The 8,690-nt window shown below is 35.7% G+C and overlaps 1 long non-coding RNA gene across 2 annotated transcripts in view; it reads left to right on the forward strand.

Moving 5' to 3' along the window:
• Positions 1-8,406, forward strand: part of LOC127548698 (uncharacterized) — a 45,453-nt gene extending 37,047 nt beyond the window's left edge. The window contains exons 3-5 of one of the 2 annotated variants that reach the window (XR_007950452.1): positions 3,154-3,191; positions 7,048-7,138; positions 8,043-8,406. This is a non-coding gene — a long non-coding RNA (uncharacterized LOC127548698). The remainder of the gene's footprint in view (positions 1-3,153; positions 3,192-7,047; positions 7,139-8,042) is intronic. The other variant, XR_007950453.1, reaches the window with a different exon arrangement.
• Positions 8,407-8,690: the final 284 nt, after the last annotated feature.

Raw genomic sequence — 8,690 nt, forward strand, 5'->3', positions numbered from 1 at the left:
TGTTTTCTTTCAGTCAATCTTTACCTCTTGGCTTTACCGTATTTTTGTAATGGCAGTTACTTTCTCTTAGAGCTGTAAGGAAAATAGGTAGATCTGGGGACCTGGAGACAAAACTTACAGCTTTTCTGAAGTGACAAGAGTAGCAAGGAAAGTAATTCTTTTTTACCCAAAATAATTACCTGCTGAGATACAGGACCCTGTAGGCCACAAGGTGGGGCCCTTATCAAGATTATCTTCAGGACAATTAAAAATATATCAAAAACTATTATTTGATTCTGCTAAAGGCTGGAAGAAAGGGAAAGAGGAAAAAAAGGGAGGTGAGGTTGGTAATTCCAGAGCTCTCAGGTACATAAAATGAAAGAACCTAGTACAAAAATACAGATGTATATAAGGTGTTTTACTGCTTGTAAGAAGCACCTTAATGTAAGAGATGGAGGTGTTATTCAGTCATGTCTGACTTTGTGACCCCAGGTCCTCTTGGCTTCAGATCCTGTACTCTATGCTAACAGAGCTAGCCTCAAAGCCAGAAAGAACTGCCTCTGACAAGTGCCCCAAGCAACTCTCTACTGCCATAAGTGATGATCTGCATTGGAAGATGGATTTCCTCCTCTGGGATTTTCCTATACCAGTGAAATCACAAGTCTAGTTCTTTGTTATTTATTGATGTTTAGAATCAAAATTTGAAAACTTTCATTATTAGATCGGATCCTCTCAGTAGCCATTTGAAATAAGTAATACGAGGATCATAGTCATCCCTGTTTGACATAGGAAAAAATGTTTTACATTGGGAGAATTTAAGTGACTTAGAGTGACAGCTAGGAAGTGATGAGTAGAGCTCTGACTCCATGTAGACTGACCCTAAGTCCAGAATTAGTTCTCCTGACCATAACTACTGCTGACCATAAATCTGCATAAGGTGTTTGGGCACACCCTGAAGGAGCCCTTTCTCCTTCCCCTTAACACTGGCCAACTCTTTCTCCCCCCCCCCCATGGTTATATCTTTCTTTTTTTTTTCCTCAGTAGTATTTTATTTTTTGAAATAAATATAAAGATAGTTTTTAACATTCATTTTTGTAGATGTGTTCCAAATTTTTCTCCCTCTTCCCTTTACTTCCCCTCTCCCCAGACAGCAAGCAATCTCATATAAGTTATACATGTACAAACCCTTTAAAATATTTCCATATTCATCATGTTGTACAAGAAAAAATCAGACCCAAAGGGAAAAAAACATGAAAAAAAAACCCACCAAACAAACAAAAATGGGAAAAATTATATTTGGATCTACTTTTAGTCTCTATAATTCTTCTTATGGATGCAGATAGCATTTTCCATTGTAAATCTATTGGAATTATCTTCAATCATCTCATTAGTAAGAAGAACCAACTGTTCAAATTTTTAAAGGGATTTGCCCTCCAACCTAAACTGATTAGAAAGTGGTTAGGGCAGGATCATAGGCACAGAGATGTAGAGAAGGAAGAGACCTCAGAGGCCATCTAGTCCAACCACCTTATTTTTCAGATGAAGAAACTGAAGTGTAGATTGAACATGAATAACCTATATCAAATGGCTTATCATCTCAGGAAGAAAAGAGGAGAGGAAGGGAGATAATAGCAACTCATTTTTTAAAATGAATGTTAAATATTGTTTTTACATGTAATTGGAAAAAATAAAATATTAAAGAAAAAATAAATTAAAACTGTGAAAGGGGAACTGAAGTATAAGTAAAGTCACATAAGTATTAAGTATCATTTGAACCCAGGATCTCTAATTTGATTTGAGAATCAGTGCAGTTTTCATTTTCTTGTGGCAAGTGTCTCCTTTCCTCCCAACCCCCCCAATCTACCTGCTTCCCATCCAACTGCCCCTTACTGCCACCTGGTTCTGTTCTTGAACTATTTGATTAGTTCTTTTTATTCATGAACTAATACTAGGTCAAAACATGGACTGTGAGCTTTTTGTACCACTCTTGGCCATTGGGCACTCTCAACAATGAAACCCATATCTGCAGACAAATCTGAACACAATACACACCATCAATGTGAAATTCACAAGACTCTGCACACCTGGTATCACTATTTAGCATAATTCCTCCCCTGGGGCAATTCTTAAGCACTTAACTTGTCAAGTATTTATCAGGACTGTCACCCTTTTCTAATTACTCCTTCACACTTAGTCTGTCTTTTCCTCTCCAGCCTCCACTGGGTTTTCACTTTCTACTATTTGTGAACTGTGTCAATGTGATTAAGACTGTTACCGCTAACTTTGTGGCACTTTAAAGACTTAAAGAGAGGCAGTACCTTTACTGGAGAAAGAGCTGTCTTTAGATTCTGAAATATGTAGTTTCAAGGCCTGAGTCTGACTCCTACTGACTGGATCTCATTTTCCTCATCTACAAAATGAGGGAATTGCTCTAAATGACCTCTTTAGGTCTTTTTCTGATGATTTCATGGAGGTTAGAATATTGGAATACCAAAATCTCTGAACAAAGTTGCTAGTGACATAAAAGGCAAGGAGAGGCACATGGTAACACCAAATGGCAAGAAGCATGCTTGGCATGTTTGTATGTATGTATGTATGTATGAAGTTGGGTAAGGAAAGGCTGTTTAACAAGAAAAAGATCAGAAGGAAAGCTTAAGTACTATCCTATCCCCCACAGGATATCCTTAGAATTCTATATAAAGTCTGACTGAACACAATCTCAAAATTTGTCTTCCCTTCCATTTTTTTTTTTTGCACCTTTATGCTGGTGATGCCTTTTTTTCTTTTCTTTAATGTGATGTAAGCAACAAATATTTAGGAGAATTTTTAAACAAGATTTGCACATTAATATTTATACACAAAAACTCAAATGTAGATGACATTAACACACACATGCTCACAAAAATTCAAATGTTTACATTTTTAAAAACAATTCCCATTTAACATAGGAAATTCTTTAACATATAAAGCCATTGAGATCTATTATAAAACAATATAACTACAGTATCAGTTTACTACAAGCATATAAAAACATTAATCAACTGATTTCTTGGAATTTCAAATTACTCCTTTACAATATGATGTATTGCATATAGTCCTTTATAATATGATGTATTGCATATAGTCTTTTCAGTTATTATCATAGACGTAAAAGAGGCTTAATTTATTTTCCAGGCACATCACAAGCTCAAGAAGATGGATCCAACAATTAGGTAATAGAATTATGACAGAACAACTTAATTGCACATAATACTTTAAAGTAGATTTGAATGAAGTTCTCAAACACTTTGGTGTATATCATTTAGTGACCACTATTAAATGTAGTAGATCTTACAAAAAGATAGATCTTTAGTAAAAGTTCTACCTTTGGAGCATTTGGTATGATTTAAAATGGTCTCCAAACTAATAAATAATGCTTTATTATTATTATTAATTCATAACAAAACTTTATTTTACCACTGCTTCTAAAGCAATATGGAAATATTAATATTTCCCCCTAAAAAATAGAACAGTAATAGTTATAACATTTTACCTGTAATAAGAAGAAGAATTAATAATGTTTGGCCAAATTTTTCTTTTCTAATTATTTTGTAAAAAATCAACTGCATAGTCCATAATTTGCAGCAACTACAGACATCATTCAACATCATATGTGATGCTGATTAGTTGAAAAAGATACTAAAGACACTAAAGTCAGGTTTCTTTGATAAAACAGCATTAACTGTATGGTATTTCTGTTGTAGTTATACTAGTTAGCAGGTAAATCTCATTTAAAAATCTCAAACAATTCAATTTGCTAAAGTATAAATTGCTGCAAATGTGTAAAATACCAGATATACAAGTACACCAAGTATATTTTATTTGCACAGAGAAGCACCCATAACAAGACACAGCAAGTAGAAACATACTTTCACAATAAAAGGGTTAGTGTTGCATACAGGTATAAGTTTTCTTGTATTTGTAGCCTTGTTAATTGCCAGAGAAGTGTAAAATAATATTTTGTAGCATCATAAAAAAAACAAAGGAGCACACACCATTGTTATAGAGCACATAAACAAAAGACACAAGGGTGGAGAACTGTTCATTCAGTCCAGTACTAAGAAAGGAATACTGGAACTCACTAATACTTCCAAAATAGCTCTTTCAAGTAATATCACATAATATTCTAAGTGACACAAAAGATGCTAATGTAGTTGTTTACAGATATGAGAGTTATATCTGTAATTTAGCTTTCAGATTTCCATTAAAACTTAATTCTTTTGGAAAGTTATAAATTATTATCAGTGATTCACATTTTACACTAAAAGAGATAAATACTGTCATTTCAAACCATTAAATGCAGTTCACCTTCAGTAACCATTCCAGTTATTAACTAACTAGTATCTAGGCTTTTACTATACAATTTACTCCTCATTTTTCCATGGTTCAAAAACTGATTATGGGCATGAGAAATGATCCATGAATTAAAATTTAGATTGTACTTCAGCATTTAAAAATTCACATGCAGCACTAAGTAGTCAGCATCTATTCCAAATGCCTGTTCAAGTTAAAGTGCTAATCAAAAATGTTACCTCTCCTACTTATGGTGTTCAAATAAAATTCTACTATTGATTACACATGAATCTAAAGTATTAAAAACTATTCTTTAGGAAAACTGGGATTGGGATTCTTTATAAAGGAGAAAGGGAGATTACAAGCAATAGCAACCCTGAAAAGTGAGTTGCACAGTGCCCTTGTGGCCAGAGGTTTTCATTTTCCAAAAGTCAGTAGCCAAAATAAGCCATCTGACTTCTTGGACTTCTGAACTTTGATTTACAGAAACTACAAATGCTACAATCTATGTGGGATCATAGAAAAAAAATTATCAGAAAAAAGTACTAATTTCAAATATTAGTCACCTGGTTGAAATGCTCACACAATATTAATCATTTATTCTTCAATATGAAGTAAAATAGTATATAGCATATGCCCCCAAATTGCTTTACCCTATTACTAAAACTATTAAAAATCAAACATTTAGAAAAATCAGCAAATATGTGTTTCTATATGGATAGCTTTATTGAACAGATGCAATTTTGTCCTCTACTAATTATTTCAACAGACACCACAGTTATTTGTATAAATAACAGCAGAAAACATATGGGCAGATATTAAAACTTTACAAATATTGTAAAGCAACCAACAAAACAACAAAAAACAAAACCCTAATACTGGTACATGTGCTGGCTAGTGATATACTGTTTGATGCCCATAAAAACAAATCTAATAAAAGCCTACTTGGAGCACTGAATGAAGTTTACTTTGATTTTATTGGTTCTTGCTCTAACTACCACATCCTGACTTTTTGGGATATAGTGTTACTCCTTTAAAAAGTCTTGTAACATTGATGGTAAAGTGGGACTGTCAATCCCATCACATGTAAGGCACCTACAGATTACTGATTGGTGGATATATAGGCTGAAAGGAAAAGTCCTATTTAGTGATACAGTAAGCAAAAATTCAAAAAACATGCAAGAACTTGGATTTTTTATAATATTCTAGAAGTTCATTTACAGTGGAGGAGTAAAACATACAGGGATTGTGGGCATTGAAGCTAAAATTGTGTTTCCACTGCTTGATGTCAGCATGTAGAGATCAGTGACTGAAGCTCACAGAGAAGAGTCCCATTGCACAGATTACCTGAGAAAGAAAGTGCCTTCAGACTTTTCATCAGGCAAGGCCTCTGTTTCTTAAAGTTCTTACCCATGATCTGAAGCTGATCAGATTCATGACAGTGAATATAGTCGATCTGCATGTGAACTTTCCAAGCTCGTGGCTGCCAACTGAGCACGAGTGTGGCTGTATTGGGAACCCTTCCCCTGCTTCTGCCTGCCTGATCTGCAGTTTGGTGGCATCCTCTTCCAGATCACAAATCCCCAAGGGGCTACAGCATTTTTGCCAGTCAAGTCAGTTATTCTGTGGGATAACTTAGGTCCCAGTTTACATAGTGGATTTACCTGTGCGGTGGCCTCAAAAGTATGGATTTGTGCACCAGGAGGAGGATCCACAACTTCTTCAGTATTATGCTATCTTCTTTCTCCAAGCTTATCTTCATCTTCAGAAGAAAACATTGATAGACCAAAGGTATTAAAGAAGATTGAATGTGGGCTCATAGGGGTGATGAGCTGCTTAATCAAATCCCATTTCTGGCCTAGATCTGATCCAGTAGGAAAATTATATTTTCACAAAACATTAATTCAGAAAGACATGTTTTCTTGTTTAAAAAAGAGGCAGCTAGATGGTGCAGTGGATAAAGCACTGGCCTGAAGTCAGGAGGACCTGAGTTCAAATATGGCCTCAGATGTTTTAATACTTATTAGCTATGTGACTCTGGGCATATCAATTAACCCCAACTGCCTGCCCCCTCCCAAAAAAGAGGGCTTTCTTTTGTTTCTTCTTCCCAATCCCATGGGACTTGTGCAATGTAGGATTATCTATCACTCTGGTGATGGTGATACACAAATCATTTTCTTTCTCTGAGCTTATTTCTATATTCTGAGGGATTTAAGTAGCCCAATTTCAGTTCTTCTTGAAGAATTCTTTGAAAGCCTTAATTCAAGTTGTAGGGCAACATTCTCTCTTAAGGAACTTTGTTGCTGAGGAGCTAAATCCCCTAGGCTGATATTCCTTTCTTTGACAGATAAACATCTATTGGAGTTTATATCTATATTTTCACTGTTGTTTCCTCCTTCATGGTTAAAAAGATTCTGACACCTGCATTTGAAGTTGTTCCACATCTTTGCCACTTTATCCATTGATAATATTTAAAACTGACATCTACATGAGTTTCCCATCAAATAGGTTTCATTATGGGAATGTTATAGAGAAAAGAATGTCTGGAAATTTTTATTAGTTTTCTGAAGTCATATGTAAGATTTTTGGAACAGAAAAGATATGAGGACATCTCCCAATTCTTTTGTAAAAGTAAAGGGGACAACATAGATGTAGAATACTGCATATATTATCACATTTTTTGATTATTTAGCTTAATTTTGTTTCTTTCTCTTTCATATGCTTGATTCTAAACAGAAAGCTCTCTTAGGAAGAATAAAGACACTAAGAAAACACTGGCTCAATAAACAATCTGCTGCAAGTCTGGGTGACTCAGCCTTTTCTAGGGGTAAGTCAAACTGCCAGCCCTGCCCTGACTTCATTGACCACCAGGGCAACTCCCATTTCCTCCTGACAGAAGCTCGGGGTCCCAATTCCATGAGATGTATTCCCCTTCCCTGATCACCTCCAACTCTTCTAAGGTCCCCCTCCCTCCTCAGCTTCTTTACCTCCCTCCAACTCCCTCTGGAATGGAAAAAAAACCTTCTTAGGCTGAGTGGGGAGAGGAAAAGTAAAGGAAGAGTATAAGAAGGGGGTGCTGCCATTTCCTTCTTCAGCTCATTTTAAAATGAGGAAACTGAGACACATAGGGTTAAGTGACTGGCACAGGGTCACACAGTTAGGAAGTATCTGAGGCCATATTTGAATTCTAGTCTTCTCGACTTCAGGCCCAGGGCTCTATCTACCTCATCACCTTGTTTCCCATTATAACCATTCATAGCATTATGTGACACATCCATTATCTCTGCTTTCTAGATACCCTCAGGGTCTCATCTGGCTCTCCATTTAGATGATTCCTTAAGTTTTTGTGTATCTACCACTACACACCTGTCAGATTGGCTAAGATGACAGGAAAAAATAATGATGAATGTTGGAGGGGATGCGGGAAAACTGGGACACTAATGCATTGTTGGTGGAGTTGTGAACGAATCCAACAATTCTGGAGAGCAATCTGAAATTATGCCCAAAAAAATTATCAAATTGTGCATACCCTTTGATCCAGCAGTGTTTCTATTGGGTTTATATCCCAAAGAAATACTAAAGAAGAGAAAGGGACCTGTATGTGCCAAAATGTTTGTAGCAGCCCTATTTGTAGTGGCTAGAAACTGGAAAATGAATGGATGCCCATCAATTGGAGAATGACTGGGTAAATTGTGGTATATGAATGTTATGGAATATTATTGTTCTGTAAGGAATGACCAGCAGGATGAATACAGAGAGGCCTGGCGAGACTTACATGAACTGATGCTAAGTGAAATGAGCAGAATCAGGAGATCATTATACACTTCGACAACGATATTGTATGAGGACATATTTTGATGGAAGTGGATTTCTTTGACAAAGAGACCTAACTGAGTTTCAATTGATAAATGACGGACAAAAGCAGCTACACCCAAAGAAAGAACACTGGGAAACGAATGTGAACTATCTGCATTTTTGTTTTTCTTCCCGGGTTATTTATACCTTCTGAATCCAATTCTCCCTATGCAACAAGAGAACTGTTTGGTTCTGCAAACATATATTGTATCTAGGATATACTGCAACATATCCAACATATAAAGGACTGCTTGCCATCTAGGGGAGGGGGTCGAGGGAGGGAGGGGAAAAAAATCGGAACAGAAATGAGTGCAGGGGATAATGTTGTAAAAAACATTACCCTGGCATGGATTCTGTCAATATAAAGTAATTATTAAATAAAAATTTTTAAAAAAAGTTTTTGTGTATCTAGTACCTAACATAGTAATTGGCACATAGAAGGTCTTTAATAAATGCTCTCTGGAGTTGTTATACTTTTATCCTGTACTTTCAAGATTCTTCATTTCAACTATAACTAGACGATA

Source organism: Antechinus flavipes, chromosome 2 (genome assembly GCF_016432865.1).
Source record: "Antechinus flavipes isolate AdamAnt ecotype Samford, QLD, Australia chromosome 2, AdamAnt_v2, whole genome shotgun sequence".
NCBI lineage: Eukaryota > Metazoa > Chordata > Mammalia > Dasyuromorphia > Dasyuridae > Antechinus > Antechinus flavipes.